The sequence below is a fragment of the Lepisosteus platostomus genome, chromosome 5 (genome assembly GCF_059453375.1).
Source record: "Lepisosteus platostomus isolate fLepPlt1 chromosome 5, fLepPlt1.hap1, whole genome shotgun sequence".
In the NCBI taxonomy this organism is placed as follows: Eukaryota; Metazoa; Chordata; class Actinopteri; order Semionotiformes; family Lepisosteidae; genus Lepisosteus; species Lepisosteus platostomus.
In genome coordinates this window covers 50,875,978-50,900,844 of record NC_142615.1, presented here as the reverse complement: position 1 = coordinate 50,900,844, position 24,867 = coordinate 50,875,978, and the positions used below count along the sequence as shown (strand labels likewise).

Genomic DNA, 24,867 nt, shown 5'->3' with positions numbered 1-24,867 from the left:
GATTTACTGCTACAATAAATAATTGTCTCAGTAAATGCCCAAACCCTACAGAACTGGTGCCTTCAGAGAGCCACTACAGTTACATATTTGGCGTCCCTGAACGGCCGGTTTTTCTTACACTACAGAACCAATTTTAAAAACAATTGCGGCACACTGCGATTCACACTGACTCAAAAGTGATCACGGCAGATGTTGTTCCCTGCATAATGCTGAAGGGACCAAAGAGCATTGCTGTTGGGAACACAAAATGAGGCTTTTTTATGCCTTGATGTTAAGCTGACAAAGACTATCTTGAAACACCTAGTTCAGTCTCTCGACAGACTGCCAAGCAAAGCTTTTACCCATTGACGTCGCAATAGAAGGAAGGTCTTAACCCACCAACACTTAGCAGTGGCAAGATTCAAACCTAACCCAGCGAAGAAAATGGAGCACAAACCCAGCACTTAGACCACCCAGCCACACTCCTCACACCTTACTCTCTTGAGAACGTCGGGTGGGTTCAGCTCTTGTTGTGCGACGCGTGGAAATGACTGCATCTTCATTTTCCGAGATGTTTCCTATCACATCTTTGTCAGCTCTGAATAAAGTGCTTCTTTGGAGCAGGCTTCAGACCTTTTATTTTATTTATAAAGGAGGGCCATTCAGAAACATGTAATTCCTGTTTTAGAAATGCTTTGGGCGGTGTGTTTTATATAATGCACAAACAGTATTCTGATTGTATACTGTAGACCTGTGTAGCAATCATACTGGACGTGACTGGGATTCTGAAATGTTTCTTGAAAAGGTATTCAGGGCTGCTTGAATCTATAATAAAAAAGTGACCCGAAACTTCCAACCTTCCAATCACTGATGTCGCTCTCCCTAAACCTGTACGGGATGTTTTGCTGATGTGCAGTGTGCCTTTACTCCTGTATTAAAAACGACCTCTGTTGTTGGGCGGAGTTGAAGGAGAACTTACTGCACAGAAAAAGTACGTAACGATAAAATATTTCTGCGCGTGAAACACATCAATCGTTCAGCATTTCTAAAATGTTTAATTGAATTGACAAAGAAATCCTCTCCTTAAACTTCGAAAAGGATTATCTGTTGAGCCAGCAGGCGTAACACTGCAGTTGCCCGTTTCTCACAGGTGTTTGAAGTTGTGGATAACACTTAGCAGGTTTGGCACCATGGCTTAGCTGGTTAAGACGCCTCACTAAAAACCAGGAGACCCTGGGTGTGAATCCCAGCGGTATCTATTCGTAGACAACAGGCCACTCATTGTCAATATTTATGGAGCTTAATTTAAAGACAACGGGAGAAGCATGAGTTACAGCTTTCTGTAGCTGTTTTATAGAGCGATGTATCGGTTGGCTCTGTGGCGCAATGGAGAGCGCATTGGACTTCTAGGCTTTGATAGAATGAAGTCATTCAAAGGTTGTGGGTTCGAGTCCCACCAGAGTCATGTATCATTTTGATTCAACCTTTCAAAATCCTCTAGGGATTAGTGTTGATCAAGTCAAATAAAGGACTTCTTAAGAGTCCACAGTTGAAAATGAACCAGCAGCCACAAGAAAGAAATTAGCACTGGACTGTGATCACATTACTCCTGTCCTGGACTCCTTGCACTGGCTTCCTGTCAACTTCAAAATCCTCATGCTCACCTATAAGGCTCTCCATGGCTTGACACCACAGTACCTGTCTGGGTTATCGCCCTACTCCCCACCTCACAACCTTCGCTCTTCTAATTCTGGTCTCCTATCTGTCCCCCAGTCCATCTACACTCTATGGGTGACAGGGCCTTCTCCTGTTTTGTACCAAAGCTCTGGATCTTTATTCCCAAGGATATCAGAGAGTCACCTTCTCTAAACTCCTTCAAATCCAGACTCAAAACCCTCTTCTTTAGAAGAGCCTTTAATGAACTATTCTTTACCCCTCTGTTCCTACTGTATTTAATACCACCATCTATTGTCTCCTCTAACTGTGTATTCTCATCCTGCTTATCTTGTGTATTTTTTAACTTTATTGGTTTCATTCTGTAAAGCACTTTGAAAAGCCACCTTTAAAGGCACTATATAATGTATAGATTATTATTATTAATAATAATAATGAACAGTGCATTTAACACTGAGCACATGCGGTCCTTCTTTGCAAAGGATTGCAAAGGCTGGGAATTAGCCTTTCACTCGTGTTGTTGAAGACCGTATCCTGGCTTTGTTGCAGGAAATGTCTGGATGCCATCACCGGATCAAGGAGAGGATCAGGGTTTTGGGAAGTCTTTTTGATGCCTGACACTGTGTGTTTCCTGGTTGTAACGGCTGTCATTCTGGACCTAAACAACAGAGAACACCGTTGAAATAGCTGAACTGCCTAGCGGACACTTTGTCGCCTTCTTCTGACCTGTATTTAATGCGATTCTCTGAAAACTTGGCACGTTATATCTGTGCTACCTTTATGGAGGGCACACTCATAAGAATCATAGATTCGATCACAAGCATCTAAAAATGAGCCTGAGAAAATGACATCACGCTATGAGGCTGAATGGCACAAATTCTCCTGTTACTTCTGCAGCAAATGTGTGTTTTTTGCTTCTTAACACTGAGATAGTTGGAGATATTTGGCAGCAGTGGGATTCCAACTCACACCCCCAAAGAGACTAGAGCTTTAATCTAGCTCTAAATTAAAAACTAGGTGACTTGTAATGGCTGGTAGGAGAGGAAAGGTATAAATGCTTCTTTTTTGGACAAAGTCTTTATCTTTTTTTTCACCAGTTGTTTTGATCAAATTATTGTAACGCAGTGCCATATTAAGGTATAATATGTACATGAACGTCATGTCTGAGTCGATGATGGCAGCTGAGTATCGCTGGAGGACAGTTCATCATGAGTGGGTAAGCCTGCATAATGAGGGAGAAGAGATCGGCCTCTCTGATGCAGTGTCCAGTGACACTAACCTTCTGTCCTACTGTTCTCTGCTAATGTAGATGGTGAATGTTTATTTAGGTGAATGTAAGGTTTCATTCTTGTAAAATATTTCCGAGCACTTTTTTTGTTGCTGAAAATTAATCCTGAGCATTTGAATGAATTCCGATATTGTCACCTAATTCCATACATTGTTTCATCAAACTAGAACATTTAGAGGAGGTCAATTGCATTTATGAATTGCATAGTGATAGTATTTCTTTCCATTTAAATACTTCAGTCAAAAATGTAGAGAAGGTGCTCCTGTTTTCACCATTATAAGAACTGTGATGCACCAGTAATATTTACTCTCATAAAAGTATTGTAATTGTATTGTTCTGTTCTGTAACAATCTTGAGTGACACAAACCTTCTGTTTTACTGCACTACACTTCTCCAGAGGCCAGTTCAGCACACAAGGATCCTCAGTCAAACAAACACTGCAATCGCTTGATAAACGCTATTTCTCATCCTTTCTCTTAGTGTCGGTGCTACTATTGTATGCAAAGGAGGCGACTTGACAATGAAGAGAGTCTTCATGAAGGTGTGTGTCGGCAAGCTCTCCACTGGCAATTGACTGGGCTTGTGAAGAAATCAATCTCATTCAACAACCACACAAATTGCACAGCTTAAGGCACATGAAGCGAAATCTGTGAGCTGATTGACACAAAACAATGTCACTTCACATTATCTGCAAAGTTGTTTTGCTTGTCTGACCACCTCTTCCTACTTTACACTGAGCACATATATTTCAGTTCCTTTCTCCCATGTGGAGATGTATCCACTGCCAAAACTGCTGTCTGATTATTTAAATTATCTGTAAAACTGTTACATGACTTCATCTAATTGTAAATTTATAAGACGGTCTGTGAGACATTTGTGAGAGTAGCTGAATCCCAGGGCTGGTATGGAATCACACACAGGCGGGTCTTCTGTGGGATCTGAGTCCCACTGCTCAGAGCTACAGACTGGTCAAATGGTCACTATTGTAGACACGACCATCGGACCATAGGCTACAAATAATCAATATACCGATCATAGTGTCACTACTGGTGTTTATTACATAAATACTGTATATAAATAATAAGATAATTCCACACTCATAAAACATTTATAAACATTTTGGGAGGCTGACATACAGTAAAGAAAGTAATACTGAAGGGTTTGGAAGTCCTGGAAAGCGTTGATAGATCCTTCTTGCTTTCGACCTGGAACAGAGCCCACAACTGCCAGATCAGTGACCCCTGAGCCCAGTTCACAGAGAGGAGAACCAGGAGCTCTTCTATGTCTCTAAGAGGGCTGGGAGGAAAGATAAAAGGGGGAAATGTGACATGAGTCCAGGCTGTTCTGTCTGATATTGTTCATGTAGCAGCACTGATTGTCTGAATATCTTCTGGTTCTGGATTGTGAGGATAGAGAGCAGTACGGAGTTGAGATCCTGTCTGAGTGTGAGTCTGAGCTGTGAATCTGACTGAGAAGAGAATAATGATTTTTTATTCTGCCTGAGAATTTTCCTGAGAATTTTTTTCTTTTCCAAGTGGTGTTACATCCCCTTCAGATACTCTACACAGACTGCCAGAGAGAAGAGGATAGAGAGATGGACAGATAAGAGCACACACAGAAAGAGACACCGACGTCTTGATTTACTTTGAAGCAAGTGTTAATTTCTTTTCTGGAACAAGTTGTTTCTGAACTTCAAGAAATTCATTCAACTTCTGAAAGATAAAATACAAATCTTGCTTCTCAGGACAGAAGAAATGCTTCCAAAAAATGCCAGTGATTTTTTCTCCTTTTAACGAAAAGTGGAGAAAAACAACAGCAGTGCAACTCCGTCGGCTTGATTTAGCTTAATACAAGTATTCACTTCCTTTTCTGTAGATTACAGCCTGCGAAAGATGAAATTAACTTCTTGGTTACTCTTGGTCAGTGCAGAAGAAATACTGCCAGCTGGCAGGAAAATGACAGTATTTTATTTTCTTTAACTACAAACATGTGAGTTGTGAAAAGCAACGGGAATGTGTCCCTGTGCAGCTGTTAAACAAAGGGCTGGTGGGTCAAACGTACTCAGGGACGTGCTTCAGATTGTGATGATGTAAACAAAATCTCCGCTAAAAATTGAAGGGATTTCTTCGCAAACCCTCTTGAATGTGGCAGGAAATCTTTGTGTTTTACTCGTGTGCAACTACAACAAGTAAACAAATAAGTACATAAGTCAATGTCCAAGAAAACCATCTTCACGTGTGGAATTTTTCTTTAACTGGCTGTTGGGAGAATTCATTTATACACCCGTTGTATCCTTAGCAAAGATATTTTAAAATTAGAACACAGATTTGTTGGAGAACTTGACAATCCTTGACAATCATTATTAAATGAGCATTATACAAATGTGCGTTGATATTTTTAATATGTACCTTAATTGTAATATATATATACATAATTGCTTTGATATGGATGTTCATTTGAAGGAATTGAGGAAACTATGAAGGATCGCAGAACAACCAAAGATACATTTGGGCATCTGCTATTGGTAAAGATGAAAGAGTACCTTAAGTGTGAAGCTTTCATACACACGAGAGAAAAAAACAGTTTTAATGCACTTCATTAAACTGATGGTATGCTTATCAATCGTGCGTAAAGTGTACATAGCAGAGGATGGTTTCGATCCATCGACCTCTGGGTTATGGGCCCAGCACGCTTCCGCTGCGCCACTCTGCTGACAGCTGTTATAATGTGATTCAACACAACTGCTCTATCTTTGCTTTCTAAAAGTGCGCCCGAGATGAAAAGTCTAAACGGTAAACGCAGACGTCACTTTGAGCACTTGGTCTTTTATAGCACAAATCATCACCCGCTGCTCTACATGGGCGTATCTTCAATATCGTTGAGAACCAAACCTTCTGCTTTCCGAGGCAACCGATTCTTTCGTCGTTAATTCCCAAATCTTCAATGAGAATCAGTGAAACGAAAATCAAACACATGTACACACTCGCGTCCTAACCTGAAAGAAAAATCTACACCCACTTTATAATACTGAAAATGATTCAGGAAGTACAGCAAAGTTCTAAAACCAGCGAATGCATCTGCATACAGTACATAAAATGTCAATTTTTCAAAAGTAAAATCTTCAGCTTTGAAAGATTACCATCCATATATTTTCGTTTTTCTCTTTTTTTACATAACACGCTTTCGAGAAACAAACTGTCTTTTAATTAAGGTTTCATTAGAAAATGTGTATCTTGGTTTGCCAAGTTAAAATCGGCACATCCCAGTGGGCAAAAGATGTAGAATATACGACTATTGAACGCATACCAGACGTGTAACTGTGCTCCGTAACTGGTCTAGAATGAAATTGATTATATGTTTATTATACATAAATGGTTGTAGTTCTATTATACGGATAAATTTAGAAGACTACTATACATATATAGTTAAAGGTCTATTATACATCAAAGAAAGATTTTTATAGGTGTAGAAACTAGTAAATAAAGCCAATGATTTATTTTAGAAATGTATTCTTAAAATATACAACTATTCACACCTGAAAAATATGTAGTTCAAATTATACATTATATACAATATTGTAATCAACAAATGTCTAACCATCATAAAAAACACAACTAGTAAACTTCAGTTACAAATTCTAGTAACATGGCAATATATATATATAGTAATGACAAACACAAACTAATTACATGAACACGCTAATATTTAACTCAAAACCACATTTCGAAACTTCTTTATTTCCACGAAAATATTATTAATGTAGCACAAACGCTACTTTCTAATAAAGACAGAAAGAAACTATTTGTTTTGTGTCTCATGGTGATCCTCCTCTCGATACTAATGAAATGTTTAATATGATCCCTCGAGAAAAAAAAGGAGTCAATTTCCGCCTGGAATGATTGATGCCCCATCAAACATTTTGTAATATCCCTGGAAGTTTATACAGTAGAATCCTGGTTCGTGGCTTAAATTCAAGGTAAACAAGACTAAGGAAACGAGTTGGAAACTTGATGTCGAAGTGGGATTTAAATCACCCGGAACATTTCACTACATTGGGCAGTATGTGCTAGGGAGCATTGCTTGACATCCCTTCGATAGCTCAGTTGGTAGAGCGGAGGACTGTAGTGGAGTTAGTAAGGAATCCTTAGGTCGCTGGTTCGATTCCGGCTCGAAGGAAGGTGCTTTTTGTGTACTTTAATCAAAGAGTTTAAAAAGCGAATCTGTTTCATTCAGACATTTATCAAAAGTTCAATAAACGACGAAGTAGAGGTTCCTGTTCCGAATTCAGCCCACGTCTGATTGTCTTGTTTTGGCCAAGATCCGATCTTTGAATTAAGGGACTACTCTGTCTGCTTTGTAATTCAAAAATACATACAAATGTCAAGTTTTTTGTAGATATAAAGGTGTTCTCTGTTTTCAAAGGATAGGTACTTAATTGGCATAATGATTTGGTATTGATTTTGTATCGTTGTATTATGAAGTTTGTGCTTTCTGTGTTTTTATCGTATTGTGAACTTATTTTTTAAACAAATGCTTACAAAGGCAAACACGGCACACATCTGTTTATACCAGTGGTGAATTGTACATTTGTACAAGCTACTGTGCACTTCTGGGAGTATAACAGGTTCGATATAAAGTGGCAAAAATATAAAAGGGGAATATACCCCAGACTGCGTATAAGCTCTCGTTGTGACTGTTGTTTTATTTTTAGATAAAAATGGCGTACTGTGCACGAAATGTTGCAGAAACACAATTTGATATTTTAATAATTATTATTTTAATAATTTGATCAAATTGAGGCCCAGGATCCAAATCTTCAGTTCTGATTTTTTTAAGTGATATCTTTCCTTCCTGTCGTGGAAGTCACACGATGTGAGCAATTGTTTTTTTTACGTTGCGATCCAAAGATCCTCAGGCGCACTGTAACCAAACCAGGATGGATTCTGCTCGGAGCCGGACTGAGCTCATTCTCACTCCCTGTGCTAAAAACAGAATTAGCTCTTCCCCGAACATCGTCTACAGCTGCTGGATGGTGCTCTGCGTCTTACTGCTCCGGCAATTACTTTGACGAAAGACAGATCACTTGTGCGCTTTTAACCTTCTCGCAGCTACAGCTATAGCCCTGAAAAAAGCATTAGCTTTATCAGTTTTTACATTAATCTATTTTGAATAAAAGTTTGATTTTTTTTATTTTTTATTGCATTTTACATTAAAATTATAATAATAATAATTATTATTATTATTACGCACACTTATATAGCGCTGTTCTGGATACTCCACTCAATGCGCTTTACAGGTAATGGGGACTCCCCTCCACCACCACCATTCTCCTGAATGATCACAGAGAGTCAGGACCTCGGTTTTACGTCTCAGCCGAAGGACGGCACCTGTTTACAGTTTAGTGTCCCCTTCATTGTACTGGGGTATTAGGACCCGCATGGACCGCAGGGTGTGCGTCAAGCGACAGAAACCAGACGTGTGTCGGGCTCGGCTGCGAGCAGGACAATGACATCACAGGGACAAAGTAGAGGAAATCAAAAGGGTTCTATAAAAGACCTGTGTAAGCTGTTGGTTTGCAGTCTGGACTCTAAATCCTCCGATCCGATTTTAAATCTCTCTAATACCTGAGCTGCGGCTTCTTCCGAGTATTTATTCGTATACTTATTATGTGTAAGTGTATAGATGAAACCTTTCATATATTGTTCAGTTTAAATCAAAATGCTTTACTAATACAAGAGAGAAGTATAGTATGAAGGATGTGACAAATCTATGATTTCTTGGAACAAAACGGTTTTTATTTGCATTCGAAATGAAGCGGAATTTTAGCGGGACACACAAACCCTTTGTCCTTTTTAGAGTTTTTAGAGTGAACAGACATAAATGTAGAAAACGTGTTTTTTAGCACTACAATAGCAGGGTCAGTGGCATAATGAATAACGCGTCAGGCCTCGCGTCAGAAAATTATAAGTTGGACTGCCGTCTGGCTTGTTGCGTTTATACCACTTACGTTGTTTTATATAAATGAACTCCACCTGAAAGCTATAGAAAACACTTTGGGTAAGTTGTCTGCAGCCTCATGCGAATTTCGACAACTTACCCAAAACACTGTACTGTCTGGAGATCAGCTCCAGCTCTGAACTCAATTGCAATGAAAAACCATGCGTAACAAAACTGGAGAACAGCTGAACTTGTGTTCAGTTCGGTGATGAGGGATCAGAACTGTCCTTGTTGTAATTAGCACGAACTGCACAGGCTCTGAATCAGACCATGTCAATTAGTCTGATCAATGTAGGACACATTAATGTAGAATTATTAAAAGGTTTATTAGTTAGTTAGTTCAGGTTTACCCACCTGAACTAATGTAGAATTATTACTTGGTCTGTCTCTTGTTTGTATATAAATGAATGTCTCTGACAACTTAATGTTAGTTTTACGATGTAGGTCAGGCGTTGACATATGCACGAGTATACTAAATGTCTCACTCCTGATTCAACTCATGTTCTATAGGAGATTGGCGATTTCTCCTGTTTCTCATACAACCATATCAGAACAGAAGCCCGTTTCACCCAGCTCTGATTCAAGATCGACTTGCATCTTTATCCCTTTTTTGTTCATGATCATTATTTTCTTTAGTTATGATCAATATTGAACTTTTTCGAAATGAAATGACAATAATCAAACATGCAGGCAGATTTTTTAAAAGTATTCGGAATTGACAGGGTGCCCCTTTGGAACAGTCGTCAGAAAATGTGAGAAAATGAAAGTTATGTAAGCTCTCACACAAAGCATTGAAGATTGGAATCTGAGTGTAAAAAAGTTACCCGTCTCCCAATGATAGGCAGGGATACACACCATGACTCGAATAGACTCAGCGAACTTTAACACCTATGATATTACGAGTGCTTTGCACGTGTCGAATTTCAAGAAGGAACTACTACAACAGTTGTGGACATAATTCAATACCACCGGCAAAGTCCAATACCGGCAACATCTGAGAAAATAATGTTCACTCATGGAATTTGGTCTTTGAATGGCTGGCGGGAAAATTCATTTATACTCCTGTTGCACCCTCAGCTGAAACATGTTAAAATAACAACGCAGATTTGTTGCAGAACCTGACAAGAATTATTGGGTTAGCACTGTATGTATTCTTGTATATTTACTTTAATTTTAATATAAATGTAAACATGCATGCTGTATAAGCTATTGTAATTTTAAAATATGTTAGCTGAGGATGCGAAGGGGGCTATTATACCTTGTGAAACACGCAAGGAACTGTAAAAAAGGCTGTTATTTGAATAAAATTGGCGATCACAAGAAAACCACAATTTATGTGGTATTATCATCAATATCCTTCAAAATCTACGTTCAAATGAAGGATTTGAAGAAACTATGAAAAAAGCAACAGTAATAGCAGAGGATTTTGATTTTTGCTCTTCAAGTCAGCAGATCACCGTAGAGTTGCACCCCTACAAACAGCACAAAGGATGAATCCCACCACCTTCATTATTGCTGTGTTTGTGCCAGTGAAAGTAGCGTTTGTGTTATTGAAAGCATCTCGGAAGATGAAGGTGCAGTCACTTCCACATGTCATGATATCATTAGATCTGACGACAAGAGCTGAAGCCCCCCCTAGTCCAAGCCAGCAATGTGAAGATGGGTATGGAAGAAGGTAGCGTGGCTGAGTGGTCTAAGGTACTGGATTTAGGCTCCAGTCTCTCTGGGGGCGTGGGTTTGAATCCCACTGCTGCCAAATATTAATGTTTTAAGACCTGCAATACAATCAGTAAAAGCGCTTTTTGTTAGGCTGCGGGAGGTGTTTAGAGATAGACTTTCTAAAAGACAGGCTTAACATCAAGGCAGAAAAAATATTTTGTTTTCTCAACAGAAATTCTCTTTGGCACGTTCAGCTTTATGTAGGGAACAACGTCTGCCGAGATCACTTTTGAGGCAGTGCACATGATAGTGTACCGGCAAGTACATTTAATATTGGCTGTGGTGGTGAGCTGCTTTTGTCTGTGAAACTTTTAATTCTTCACGCCGAATCGTTGGCAGGGGTAAAGCTTATTAAATCTTTGAACATAGCGCTCCATCAGAAATACTTTGTTCGTGATCAAAAGAGATCAGAGGATTAACTTCATGGATTCACTTAGCATACCTTACAGGAAAGATTTAAAAGGGGAATTGATTGTGCTTCCTGATGTTGTTCCTGTCGTTTCTTTGGATACAAAGGTGAATGTTCTTTGACGTTCTGCTAGAGTATCCACTGGGTGGGCTTTATCAATCAGCTCGGAGAGGTCATCAGTGCTCTGTCTCTGGAAAATAATCAGCACTGTCGTTTTTCCCTGTGCTGTCTTTTAAAACATATAAGATCACGAGTTTACAGATTTCTCCAAATAACAACTATACATTTTAACCCAGCGGTTAGCATTCCTTCAATCCAATAGTTTTACTCCGGGTAAAAAGCAGCGAAATATATAGAGAGATTATATTCAAATATTTCAACGTTCTTATTGGATTACCTGTATGGAGATATCGCTCAGAATTCCTAATATGATTTTGAGTTCAGTTTTGCTTTACTACTTTCAGAGTCTTTTATTGACCTTGCTGAAGCAGAGAAGTGACATAATCACAAATGCGACTTACCTGTGCTGCTGTTTTTGGTTAATAATGATTATTGCAAGGAAAAAAAACAGCTCCTTGCATTAAGAGCAAGAGCAACCAACACGCTCGCTTGTTGAGTTGGGTTTTTTTTCCGTGGTGCTCTTCCTCAGATGTAAAGTTATTTGGCGAGCAAGGACCTCTGAGAAGGAGCCTGAATCCATCAAGAACTCAGAAATTCTAATATCGCACTACTGTCTTGTGTACAGAGATCTGCTTCTTCCTTTTTGAGTGTTTTGGTGTTTAAGAGCACGCTTCCTACCTCGAATGTTAGTTTCAGGAGATGTGCTACCGGATAAATGATTATCTTGAAAAGGTTTGGGGATGCACTGGCCGGGATTAAAACCCGGCTCAATTATTTGGAAGTCACCTGTACTACCAACACACTTCTAAGAAGCACCCGCACATTTTCGCAATCCTCTCTCTCACCTACAAAGTTATGAAGACACAGACGACCAATGAAAACTAATTTGATTCACTCTTCTGTTGTGATGTTGTTTTAATTAGTGTTAGCTGTGATGAGGTATTGTTTCTGTCTCTTAAAGTTTAAGAGTCTGCTCCTTTCTTCCTGGTATAGAAAAAAACATGTTCCATCTTTGTTTACAAACACCACTGTAAATTATTTGTCCATCTCTAAAGCCTGTGTGTATTGACAAGGCAATTCAAAAGCACATATTAAATAAGAACACGATCCTTCTTGTTACCATTCCCGTGGTTGGAGCGTTGTTTCGCCCTTTAACGTTCTTCTACAATATTTACAGACAGGGCTTTATCACTGGAGTTGTGTGCATCGGTCCATGAACATCAACTGTACTGCTGTTTTTCTATGCGTAATTTAATCGCAAGCACTTAAAAGATGCAAAAAGATTTCAAGGAAAACATAATTGAAAGACAGTCGAGTAAGGAGGTAGAAAAACGCTCTCCCCCATTGAAGAATCAACCACCGTCGCCCATGTGACTGGATATAAAAATAAATTATTCATTTCAATTATTCATGAAGGGTGGATTGTGGTCAGTGAACATATGCACATCTTTAAGTCAGTTCCACCATCTGTGCCATAGGGGATGTAGTTCAGTGGTAGAGTGCATGGTTTTCATGTATGAAGTTCCGAGTTCAATCCCTGGCATCACCAGATGTCTTACATTATTGTGCTCACATCGCAATCTTCTGTTGAGTGAGAACTCTTTGCTCGTGTTCATAGAGAGACAGGTTTACACAATTAAACTCAGTCACACACGAAGTGCTACAGTGTTGCTCTGCTGTTTTAAATGTACCTCCAAAGCATTTTGTTCTGTTAACTACCAAATGATTTGAACTAATTTTACATCATATTCAGGAAATCCAGAGAAGGTCATCAGACTTTTAGTGGCTGTTGAAGAAAACACCTGTTGAATCTCACCAGGGATTTCTTGAGAGATCATTCAGCAAGCGAGTTAACAGGGGTTAACGTAGAGAGTGGCGGAGGTGGGATGTCAGGGCTTGACGTCACTGCTTTATGCAAAGAATGGAGGGGTGGTCGTCAGGGCTATATGACTGTGCTTCACGCAGAGAGTGGTGGGGGTGTGATGTCAGGGCCATACGACAGTGCTTTACACAGAGAGTGGAGGAGGTGGGATGTCAGGGCCTGAAAACACAGCTTAACGCAGAGAGTGGAGGGGTGGTGTCAGGGCCATACGACACTTCTTTACACAGAGAGTGGTGGGGGTGGGATGTCAGGGCCATATGACACTGCTTTATACAGAGAGTGGCAGGGGTGGGATGTCAGGGCCTGAAGATACTGCTTTACGCAGAGAGTGGCGGAGGTGGGATGTCAGGGCCTGACAACACAGCTTAACGCAGAGAGTGGAGGGGTGGGCGTCAGGGCCATACGACACTTCTTTATGCAGAGAGTGGTGGGGGTGGGATGTCATGGTTATACGACAGTGCTTTCCATTGAGAGTGGTGGGGGTGGGATGTTATGGCCATAAGACACTGCTTTATGCAGAGAGTTGAGGGATTGATGTCAGGGCCATACGACAGTGCTCCACTCAGGCCTCTGCTTGAATTTGTACTCCTCCTCTCTCCCTACCTCTACCTCTATGATATTTGCACTTTCTGGAGAGGCGATTTTCTCCACTTCAGTAGCCCGATTGCGTGGAGAGGGCTGTAGAATGTGGCACTGCCTTTCCTGCTCCGTCCATGACAGGCGTGCTGGTCTCTGGAGAGAGAGCACGGTCCATCAGCGCACTCCAATAAAGGCACTGGAAGCAGCTGAAACGCATTGGCGAAGCTCAGCACTGGGCCGCTGGGCACATCTTACCACTGTTTCCGTAGTGTAGTGGTTATCATGTTTGCCTCGCATGCGAAAGGTCCTCGGTTCGAAACCGGGCGGAAACAGACTGGCTTCTTTTGTCGCATACAAATGGGTGGTACAACTTTTAACTAGCAAATGGAAGAGGGCTGAAGTAAGAGACAAGATGTAAATAGGGTTAACTTAAGTCAGTTCTGCCTGAAAATTAGACTTCTAAGCAACAGGGGTTTATGGCAGGAAAGGGGGTTAACTGATAAGGATTCCAGATGCGAGGGGGCATAATCTTAAACTGACCATTTGGCCAGGGTCTCTTAACTGGCCAAATACCACGACCCCCCCCCTTACCATAACACCGAATGACGTCTGAAGCAGCAAGGAAGGACTATATAACCTAAAAGTTTGTACCGGCACATCGAACAATACTTCGGTTTTGTTGTTTCTTGTGGGAAACAAGACTTCGGCTTTATTGTTCCTTGTGTCCGTCATGGCAGTGAACAGGTCCTGGTTACAGGATCTCTAAAAAAGGAAATAAAGACTGAAATCAGATCCGACCCACCATGCTGCCACGGTGACGGTTCACTGCCCAGTGAAAGTGGCAGCCTGTCCCTGGACTGTGGGAAACTGGAGCACCTGGAGGAAACCCCCACAGACCAGGGAGAGAACATGCAAACTCCACACAGACAGCACCCACACCCCAGGTCCAGCACTGTGAAGCATGCCCGACGATGCGGAAGGGCTTTTACAAATGAGTGTGTAACTCACACTGGTGCCCAGGATGGCCTGCTACCGGAACGCAACCTAATTTTCTTAATGCAGTTTGTTCGAAGCGGTTTGCAGGAGCTGGAGGTGAGGACTGAGCTGGGGTCCAGGGTGCGAGAGTGACTACTGATGTCGTGTGTGTGTGTGTGTGTGTGTGAGTGTGTGTGTGTGTGTGTGTGTGTGTGTGTGTGTCTGGATCATTGTGAGTGCCGTCAGGTTTGTGTATTTGTTTAAACAAGAGGACGTGTCTGTGCGGGTCTGACTCTGTGTGAGGGTGCAGCTCTAACTGTGCGCGCGCGGGCGTGTCTATCTCTCTACAATGCATGAGGGGATAAATCTGCCTCTGAGAAACTGACTTTTCAGAAGAAAAATCTATGAAAAGGCACGGCCTGGCCCTCTTCTCTTGCTCCCGACGTATAACACACTGGGGGATGAAGCTGGTGTCTTCAGCTGTAACCCTAGCTATTTATGCAAACAGCTCTTTTATGAAAAGCAGCTCTAGGCCTAGACAAGAGGAACAGATAAAACAAATCTTAGATTTATGGCTTATTCAAAGCAGACTGAGCGCTGCTATACTGTATGTAGGAGCCAGAGATGAAGAATGAGCTATTTAAGGAAATCAGGAGTGTGAGAGAGGGAGTGTGTGTTTTTCCTCCCAGTAGAGAAGGCTTGTGGTTCTTTCTGCTTTTCTGCACAGGCTGCCAATGTGAGTACGTGTTGGGTTCTTGGTTTGAATGCTCGAGTTGTCAGGCTGGCGTTTTTTGTTCCTATTGGAGCCCATAATTGTGAACAAGGCGCTTGAGGACGTCTCTGTGCAGGTGTGCGTTTGTAATGACGTGTGTGCGCATCTCTGTAGCGGATGTTTCAGTAAAAAAATGCATTTAAAGCATTCAACCTTTTCATGTTCCTAATATTCTTTCATTCTTCACAATAATAACTAAGGTTGCTGCTGGAAGAGGGGTTAGTGGGGCCAGCAGGGGGAACTCTCACCCTGTGGTCCATGTGGGTCCTAATGCCCCAGTATAGTGACGGGGACACTGGAAAAACTGTAAACAGGTGCCATCCTTCAGATGAGACGTAAAACCGAGGTCCTGACTCTCTGTGGTCATTAAAAATCCCGGGGTGTTTCTCGAAAAGAGTAGGGGTTTTACCCCAGTGTCCTGGCCAAATTTCCCATTGACCCTTACCAATCATGGCCTCCTAATAACCCCCATTTATGAATTGGCTTCATTACTCTGCTCTCCTCCCCACTCATAGCTGGTGTGTGGGGAGCGTTCTGGTGCACTATGGCTGCCGTCCCATCATCCAGGTGGATGCTGCACATTGGTGGTGGTGGAGGGGAGTCCCCATGTCCTGCAAAGCGCTTTGAGTGGAGTGTCCAGAAAAGCACTATATAAGTGTAAGCAATTATTATTCATTATAATGTAATAAGTCCATTATTTCTCACCCCTCCATTGCAAGGCATACACAACGCAAACACCAGGAACAATTATCTCAGAAGTGAATTGCAAATGTATTGAGTTGTGATGCAACTGTAACTTGAACCTAACATGACTGTGGCGCGCATTTTTGAAATTGCATTTTCACAGCTGAAATACAAAATGAAGCTGATCGCAGTCCAAACTCAAGGTATTGTTGTAAAACTAAATATTCAACATGTTTCTACCTGTCCCTTTTCAGCTCACTCAGAAGTCCACAGCCTGCAGCCTGGTGCCTCTCTGTCTCCCCCCTCCACACTGCTGGTCCAGTGGAGGTGCTGTTTGATCCTGCACGATCTGTCCAGAATCGTATAGTCTTACTGAGCAGCGCAGGGCTCCCTGGCCCCAGGTACGAACAGAGAGTGTCAGTGCAGAACAGCTCTCTGACACTCCGCTCCCTCACTCCAGCTGATCAGGGCAACTACACAGTGAGGGACCTTAATGGAAGCAGTATCAGCACTGTGATCGTCACTGTGGGTGGTGAGCAGGTCTACAGTAGGATCACTAGAGGGCTCTATATTCTTGACAGAGTGTGTTCTTATATCATCCTCTGTCCTGATTGTCTTTCAGCTCACAGAGACAATGTCACCCTGCAGCCTGAAGCCTCTCTGTCTGTCCCTCTGTTCACTGGAGAGCCAGTGGAGGTGCTGTTTGATCCTGCAGGAGGTGGAAACTGGACCTCAGTGTGTTCTGTCCAGAACAGCACAGCCAGCTGTGTCCCCCAGTACAGTTTTTTTTTTTTTTTTGATGATTAGCCATATGTTGATTACAATATTGTACATAATGTATAATTTGAACTCAATATTTTTCAGGAGTGAATGATTGTATATTTTCAGAATAAATTTCGAAACCAAATTATTGTCCCTCGATCTCTGTCTCTCTCTCGTCCTGCTGTCTGTCTGTCCCTCCCTCTCTGTCTCTCTCTCTTTCAGCCCCGTCTGTCAGTCTGTCTGTCCTTCTCTCTCCTTCCTCTCTCTCTCTCCTTCCGCTCTCTCTCTCGGTTTGTTTGTCCCTCAATCTCAATCTTTCTCTTTGCCTGCTGTCTTTCTGTGCCTTCATCTTTGTGTCTCTCTCTCCTTTCTTTCTGTCTGTCTCTCTGTCTGTCCTGCGTTGTCCCAGCTGGGCCTGTCTCCCCGGCTCTCTGCCTTCAGCTCTGTTCGCCGATGTCCCACCAGCCCGTCTCTCTCTCAGCCTGTCTCTTGACTTGCAGGAGGAAGAGGAGGTGGAGACAGCTCCTCCGGCAGGAGAGAGGAAGAAGGTCAGTGCTGGTCCCACCCTGCCTCCTGTCCTGTCTGTGGTGGAGTTTCGCCATCTTGTCTGTCTTGTCAGCCCTGTCTGTCAGTGTCTCTCTCCTCCTCCTCTCCGTGCTGTGGTGTCCAGTCAGTGTGTCTCTCTCCTCCTCCTCTCTGTCCTGTGGTGTCCAGGCAGTGTGTCTCTCTCCTCCTCCTCTTCTCTGTCCTATGGTGTACAGTGGGTCAGTATTAGTGGGCTACACCCAGGCTCACTCACTGCGAGTGTGATCTCAGCAGAGTCTCTGTACTCTTGGGACACTTGACTCACCTGTCTCTCTCTTTCTCTCCCTGTGCTGTCCCTCTCCTGCCCCCTCTCTCCCTCCTCGGACTCCAGTTGGAGGAGGTCCAATCACCACCTCCTGTGAGACAGAAGAAAAAGAAGGTGGGTAATGCTCTGATCCTCTCTTTACTCCTGTCCAGTGTCCAGTCAGTGTGTGTGTATGAACCCCTCTCTCTCTCAGTGCAGTGTTCATGTACTGGAGTGTCCAGTCAGTGTGTGTGTATGAACCCCTCTCTCTCTCAGTGCAGTGTTCATGTCCTGGAGTGTCCAGTCCGACTCTTAACGTGACTCTCCTGTCTCTGCTTCAGAAGTGTTGGTGCGTCTTTTTAAAGTCCCTGAGCTGCATGTCGGTGGAGACAGATGATAAGGACGAGCCGATGGAGGCGGCGGAGACCGTGTGTCAGGAGAGGAAGAGCGAGGGAGAGGAGGAGCAGGCTGCCGGGAAGGACAAGAAGAAGAAGAGGAGGTGCAGGTGAGCAGACAGGGGGACGCCGCCCGGTCGTGTCTGTGATTCAAGGAGGAGTCTCCTCTTGCTGTTTGATGTCATGGTGATGTCCGTGTCTGTGTCCCTCACACCTGCAATAACAATATTCTTTCCAGGTTCCTTTCCTGGTTCTGTGCCAGCTAAGATCGGAGTCGCCTTCCCCACCAAGGACTGGACTGGACTGGACTGGACTGGAGCTGAGGGACACCAGACTGGACTGGACTGGAGCCAAGGGACCCCAGACTGTGCTGGACCGAAGCTGAGGGACCCCAGACTGCACTGGACCGGAGCTGAGAGACACCAGACTGGACTGGACTGGAGCTGAGGGACCCCAGACTGTGCTGGACCGAAGCTGAGGGACCCCAGTCTGTGCTGGACCGAAGCTGAGGGACCCCAGTCTGTGCTGGGCCAAAGCTGAGGGACCCCAGTCTGTGCTGGACCGAAGCTGAGGGACTCCAGACTGTGCTGGACCAAAGCTGAGGGGCCCCAGACTGGACTGGACTGGAGCTGAGGGGCCCCAGGCTGTGCTGGACCGAAGCTGAGGGACCCCAGACTGGACTGGACCAAAGCTAAGGGACCCCAGACTGTGCTGGACTGAAGCTGAGGGACCCCAGTCTGGACCGAAGCTGAGAGACCCCAGTCTGTGCTGGACCGAAGCTGAGGGACCCCAGTCTGGACTGCACTGGAGCTGAGGGACCCCAGTCTGGACTGAAGCTGAGGGACCCCAGTCTGTGCTGGGCCGAAGCTGAGGGACCCCAGTCTGTGCTGGACCGAAGCTGAGGGACCCCAGACTGGGCTGGACTGAAGCTGAGGGACCCCAGACTGGGCTGCACTGGAGCTGAGGGACACCAGACTGGACTGGACTGCACTGGAGCTGAGGGGCCCCATACTGGACTGGACCAGAGCTGAGGGGCCCCAGACTGGACTGGACCGGAGCTGAGGGACCCCAGATCCCAGTCTGGACTGAAGCTGAGGGACCCCAGACTGGACTGTGGAAAACTTTCACATTATCTCCACCTGAGTCCTCAGATCGTCTGCATGACCTTGTATTATTAAGTATTATTTTAAGGTCCTGTGATGATCGTAAGATGGGGGGGTGTCCCTTGACATTAATCTGTATTGTAATTTTTGTTCTTTTGTTAAGCATCATTAAAATGTTTTTTAAAAAAAGCTTTTGGTTTTTTCCCTCCCCCCCCGAAACGAATGAACAGAGTCTGTCTTTCTCTTTCATCCCGGAGAGTTTGTGGTTGATGGATTGAGGCCGAGAGCCCTCGTTGTCGGCGTGCCACCAGTTAGCGGGGCTAAAGCAGGGGGGGCATCGTGTCCAATACTCCTTGAAACGAGACAGATTTCAAGCCACCTCCGTCTGAAGAGAAGGAAGTTGACCACAAACTCCAGGGTGTCCTAGGAAGCTCTTTAGCCATCGTTTGCCCAGCAGCCATCTCACCCTGCAGCTCCCAGCTGGCAGCCCCCTCCCCACTGGAGCCCAGCAGGTAGAAGCCTGGTCAGTACCTGGAGGGGAGACTCCTGGGAAAAACTGAGGTTGCTGCTGGGAGAGGTGTGAGTGGGGCCAGCAGGGGGCGCTTTCACCCTGCGGTCTGTGTGGGTCCTGATGCCCCAGTATAGTGACGGGGGACACTGGACTGTAAACAGGCGCCGTCCTTCGGATAAGACGTCAAACCGAGGTCCTGACTCTCTGTGCTCATTAACAATCCCGGGGTGTTTCTGGAGAGGAGTAGGGGTGTTACCCCAGTGTCCCGGCCTGATTCCCCCCCTGGTCTTGACCCATCATGGCCTCCTTATCACCCCCCCTCTCTGAACTGGCTCCATCCCTCTGCTCTCCTCCCCACTGAGAGCTGCTGTGTGCTGAGCGGACTGGAGCATCATCCAGGTGGGGGCTGCACACTGGGGGGGCTGGAGGGGATCCCCCTGACCTGGGAAGAGCTCTGAGTGGAGAGTCCAGACTTATTAATTATTATTATTATTCGTGCTGCACTGGGCTTCAGTCCTGGCAGTGAGAGGGGGACTCTGTGATCAGTACAGATACTTATGACTGTATAATAATACACGATAGAAATGGAAAACAGGGTAGCGCTGTAGTCTCTTCGAAACGTTTTGAACTGCCAGAAGAAGTTTTCACAACCCGGACTCGTGAAGGTACAGGTCTTCTCCCTTCATCCGGAGTAAGGTGAGAGGTTATCCCCTCGGGGCGCAGTATCCCCGATGCACCCCCCCACCACCACCCAAAACGACACACACTTCTGTGACGATTGGGAGACCCCGGTTCGATCAGCCCCTGCGGTGTAGGAAACGACCCGCTGGAGAGAACACGCAGACTCCACACAGAAGGGTCACCTTGGCATTTATTCCAACAGCAAAACACCAGAGAGAAACGGGTCTCCGAAAGATGAGCGCACACCGGAAAAAACACTACGGGGTCATTACAAATGGGAATAGGAGTTCTTTTTTTCTTTTCCGGACGTCAGTTGTATCGTGTCCTGGTGATTTCTCCCGTTTCGAACGGAGTTCAATGTCACGTTTCTACTTTATTAGAGAGAGGCACTGAACTTTGGGGAACGTGACATCCACCCAGTATTACTAGTAGGTTGATAAATATAAATGTTCTTTTTCCCCCCGTATGATACCTCGCGAAATATAACGATGGCCAACTCCTTAAGTCGAAATTTAAACCCTTCTCACGCTACAAGACAGTCCGTCAACATCGCCGCGGCCCGAAGCGCGACCTTCGGTATGACGTTGGCGGAAGGGGGTAGGGTAAGTGCGTCACAGCCGGGGGAAGCCCCTATCACGTGAGAGGGGTGCGGCGGGCGACGAGCCCCCGGGGGCGAAGAGAAGTTGATTTGCGTGGGGTGTGGAAACACTACACGACCGGGCAAGCGAGCCGTTTTTTTTTTTGTTTTGTTTTTTCAGAACATCAGAACAACCGCAGAGATGACCATCGATCCACTCCGGACGTTTCCTTTTTTGTCCTTTTTGGCCTCCAAAATAAAAAAAAAAACTGGGATCCATCGTGGCGTTGCCAAATTAAAACGTCAACCACTTTTCGGGCTTTCGTGCTGTCCATGATGAAACCGTTATGGTTGTGTAAGGATACGTTACGTCACAGACCGGCGGCGCTCGGACGTGAGGAGTGTCGTTACGTTTTTGAAACGGGCACGTCAGACAAGATCTCTGACAAGATCTCTGAAAAACCCAAACCTGTAAGATTCAATTTCAATTCAGTTTTTTTTATATAGCGCCTTTCACAACAAGAATGCCCCAAGGCCCCGAACAAAGGAGTTGTTCCACACCCCCGCCACCCTCTGTGTACAGTAGAGCCCCCTGTACTGACTGGAGGAGCTCACCCAGCTGTGTCTGGAGAGAAGCCGGGGTATCGGCTTCAACCACAGGGCTGGGCGGCTTGTTCCCCACCCCCACCCCCTTCTGTGTACAGAAGAGCCTCCTGTCCTGACTCCAGTAGGAAATGTCACCTGGAGGCAACACACCGGCTTCTTTTAACAGATCACCTCGGGAATCGGGAACAACAGAGCTGTGTGCGGCCGTCTGTACGGAGGGGTTCAGCGCGGGGGGGCTCCGGGTTCGGGTCTGGACCCAGGGGGGGGGGGGGAACTGTCTATGTGGAGTCTGCATGTTCTCCCTGTGTTCTTCAGGTCCAAAGACAGGCTTTTGGGCTAATTGGCTTCTGGGAAAACTGGCCCTGGTGTGTGTGTGTCCTATGATGGAGTGCTGTCCTGTCCAGGGTGTGTGAGTGAATGTGTGTTTGTCATGTGATGGACTGGTTCCTGTCCAGGGTGTGTGAGTGTGTGTGTCTGAGTGTCCTGTGAGGGACTGGTGTCCTATCCAGGTTGTGTGTGTGTGTCCTGTGAGGGACTGGTGTCCTGTTCAGGGTGTGTGAGTGTGTGTGTGTGTGTGTCCTGTGAGTGACTGGTGTCCTGTCCAGGGTGTGTGAGTGTGTGTGTGTCCTGTGATGGACTGGTGTCCTGTCCAGGGTGTGTGTATGTCCTGTGATGGACTGGTGTCCTGTCCAGGGTGTGTGAGTGAGTGTGTGTGTGTCCTGTGATGGACTGGTGTCCTGTCCAGGGTGTGTGAGTGTGTGTGTCTGTGTGTCCTGTGATGGACAGATGGTACCAAGCCTGGACACCCATGAGACACTGGCTTCCTCAGAAGACTCTCACGGAGGGCACACTGTCCCTAACCCGGGTCCAGAAGAAACTACAGTGATCTATAATTCCTGCGCCTCGGAAGGGTTTATGACGGCTATGTCCGGCGCCCGCGCCCGTGGACCGGCGGTTTGGCGTCGCGCTCCGCAGCTCGAGCTTCGGTGCGAGGCAGGGCGGGAGGGAGCCGATGTGGCCTCGGCGCCATCTTTGCTGGTGGGTCAATTGTGACCGTTGCGGTACAATAAACCATCAATAAACCTTTTCCCACCCCGTCCAGTATTTCTGTCGCGGCCCACGTCCCTTACAATCGACAAACTATAAAAAAAACAGTAGCCCTTCGCAACATTACACGCCATTTTTTTTATTTTAAACGTCCGCTAGATACGCAGGTGGCTCGATACCTGTCTTATCCTCGCCGGCGTCTTTATACCGGCAAGTGAATTTTATTTGGGGTCCCTCAGAATTGTGACAGAAATGTCAGTGAACCACAATAAAAAACGAAACTTTTTTTTTAAAGGCGGTGAATGGATTTTTTGAGTAACCGTGTAGCGACTAACGTAAGGAAAGTTGTCTTTCCCTACGAAGACGTTTTGGTACAGGACTTTCTTTAAATATCAGTTGTGCATAGCGTTTTACAAAAAGTTGATGATGATCTTGGAGATAATTGCAAAGGAAAATTGAGATAACTACCAAAACATTACGTGTGAAACGACAGGACAGAACTTTGAACCCACAAAGAAACAAAGGTATGAAATATTGCCTCGTCATGGGGGGTTGATAATTGTAGTAAGTGTTCCTAATTTTCGTAAAGAAATGTATATTATGGGAGTCACACGTGAGATTTAGTGTATATACGTTTCATATTGTGCATATATACGGGGTTAAAAAGTGGAATGAGTATGATTATAAACTCGTGTGTCCTATAATCAGTTAATTTTTGAACAACCTTTGATTAGACAGGTGAAAAACAACATCAGATCCTTTATTTTAATATATTCTCACGTCTGAATATCAGCTTCTCCCCTCTGGCCAACATTTCAGGGCTCCCAGGTGTAGATCCCAAATTGAAACAAATATTAATTTGTTACCCAGTTAAACAGTTAATAGAAGTGAGTGACCAGGGTAAATAAAGGTGGGTCAGTGTTAACTGTTTATTCTGGACCAGATTTCGTCATGTGTGATATGTCATGACTTCTTATATTAAGTTTTATCTTTATATTTAGTTCTACATGTGTAATAGATGCGATGTGTGTCCATAAAAAGGTTTCTCCAGGGGAAAATCAAGTTCGTTTTAAAACCGTGTTTCCTTTTAAGGGTACGTTTGCATTCCAAGTGTGGGGTTTTTGCCTTTTTGTATTTTTGCTGAGACAAGTTGCCTTTCTTATACGCGGAGGGATCTGCTCGTGAGATGTCCGCTTGCTCCATTTCTGAGCTCAGTATAAGGTGTAGAAAGCATGACTGTCATCATAACCCGCATCTCACCCAGGTGTGGAATAATGTTGTGACTATTGCTTCAGCAATAACATGCTGATTGCATGTTTCTAGATGGGTATAACAGAGATCTCAACTACTGAGGGGCCTTATTAATAAAGTCTCCACAGCCGAAGCGCTGTGTCTCTTTTCAGCTGGCGATAAACCTTTCCTCGATCCTTTGCGGACTTGTTAAACTGTTCCTGATCAGAATAAAAAACGCTCACGCTAATACACAAGCACCCGTGTCTCGCCAAAGCTGACAAATAAACAGACGGACAAGCCGCACTGCACGTGTGAACAGGGGAATGAGCGAGCGAGCGGGGATAGGGCGCCTCCTGCGCTTAAAAGCTTACAGCACCTGGTATTCCCAGGCGGTCTCCCATCCAAGTACTAACCAGGCCCATCCCTGTTTAGCTTCCGAGATCAGAGAAGATCAGGCGTGCTCAAGGGGGTGTGGCCGTAAGCGAGAACAAGGCTCGCTGGCACCCTTCTTATTGAGAGGACAGCTCCGTCACTTCTTTTACGACGCTGCTTTTTTTCCCTTGCGTTTTTCTCTTCTTCCCACGTTCTCTCTCTTCACTGCCTTCGTCCCCGCTCTATTTCACTTCAGCCTTTCACTCTTGCTTCCTTCCAATGAGGACGGAGCTGCAGGAGAAAGGGCGCCATAGAGGATCGCTGTGGAGAGCTGCTGCTGTGCTTTGACATCTGAGCTCTGTGGAAAACGATCTCAATTCAATTCTGAAAAACGCGACTCTCCGAACGCCAGCCGAACAAGTCTCCACAGCCGAAGCGCTGTGTCTCTTTTCAGCTGTCGATAAACCTTTCCTCGATCCTTTGCGGACTTGTAAAACTGTTCATGATCAGAATAAAAAACGCTCACGCTAATACACAAGCACCCGTGTCTCGCCAAAGCTGACAAATAAACAGACGGACAAGCCGCACTGCACGTGTGAAAAGGGGAATGAGCGAGCGAGCGGGGATAGGGCGCCTCCTGCGCTTAAAAGCTTACAGCACCTGGTATTCCCAG

At 44.7% G+C, this 24,867-nt stretch overlaps 5 non-coding genes and 2 pseudogenes across 5 annotated transcripts; 4 read left to right on the top strand and 3 right to left on the bottom strand.

Annotated features, from left to right (window-relative positions):
* Positions 1–1,351: 1,351 nt before the first annotated feature.
* trnar-ucu (transfer RNA arginine (anticodon UCU)) lies at positions 1,352–1,444 on the top strand. Its single transcript has 2 exons — positions 1,352–1,388; positions 1,409–1,444. It is a non-coding gene; the product is annotated as a tRNA-Arg (tRNA).
* A 4,137-nt stretch (positions 1,445–5,581) lies between these two features.
* Positions 5,582–5,653, bottom strand: trnam-cau (transfer RNA methionine (anticodon CAU)). The gene has a single exon. It is a non-coding gene; the product is annotated as a tRNA-Met (tRNA).
* A 1,376-nt stretch (positions 5,654–7,029) lies between these two features.
* On the top strand, positions 7,030–7,117 carry trnay-gua (transfer RNA tyrosine (anticodon GUA)). The gene is given in 2 exon segments: positions 7,030–7,066; positions 7,082–7,117. It is a non-coding gene; the product is annotated as a tRNA-Tyr (tRNA).
* Positions 7,118–10,612: 3,495 nt separating this feature from the next.
* trnal-uag (transfer RNA leucine (anticodon UAG)) lies at positions 10,613–10,694 on the top strand. The gene has a single exon. It is a non-coding gene; the product is annotated as a tRNA-Leu (tRNA).
* A 3,212-nt stretch (positions 10,695–13,906) lies between these two features.
* On the top strand, positions 13,907–13,979 carry trnaa-cgc (transfer RNA alanine (anticodon CGC)). Its single transcript has one exon. It is a non-coding gene; the product is annotated as a tRNA-Ala (tRNA).
* A 10,207-nt stretch (positions 13,980–24,186) lies between these two features.
* LOC148668877 (5S ribosomal RNA) lies at positions 24,187–24,305 on the bottom strand (annotated as a pseudogene).
* Positions 24,306–24,842: 537 nt separating this feature from the next.
* LOC148668876 (5S ribosomal RNA) overlaps positions 24,843–24,867 on the bottom strand; it is a 119-nt pseudogene continuing 94 nt past the window's right edge.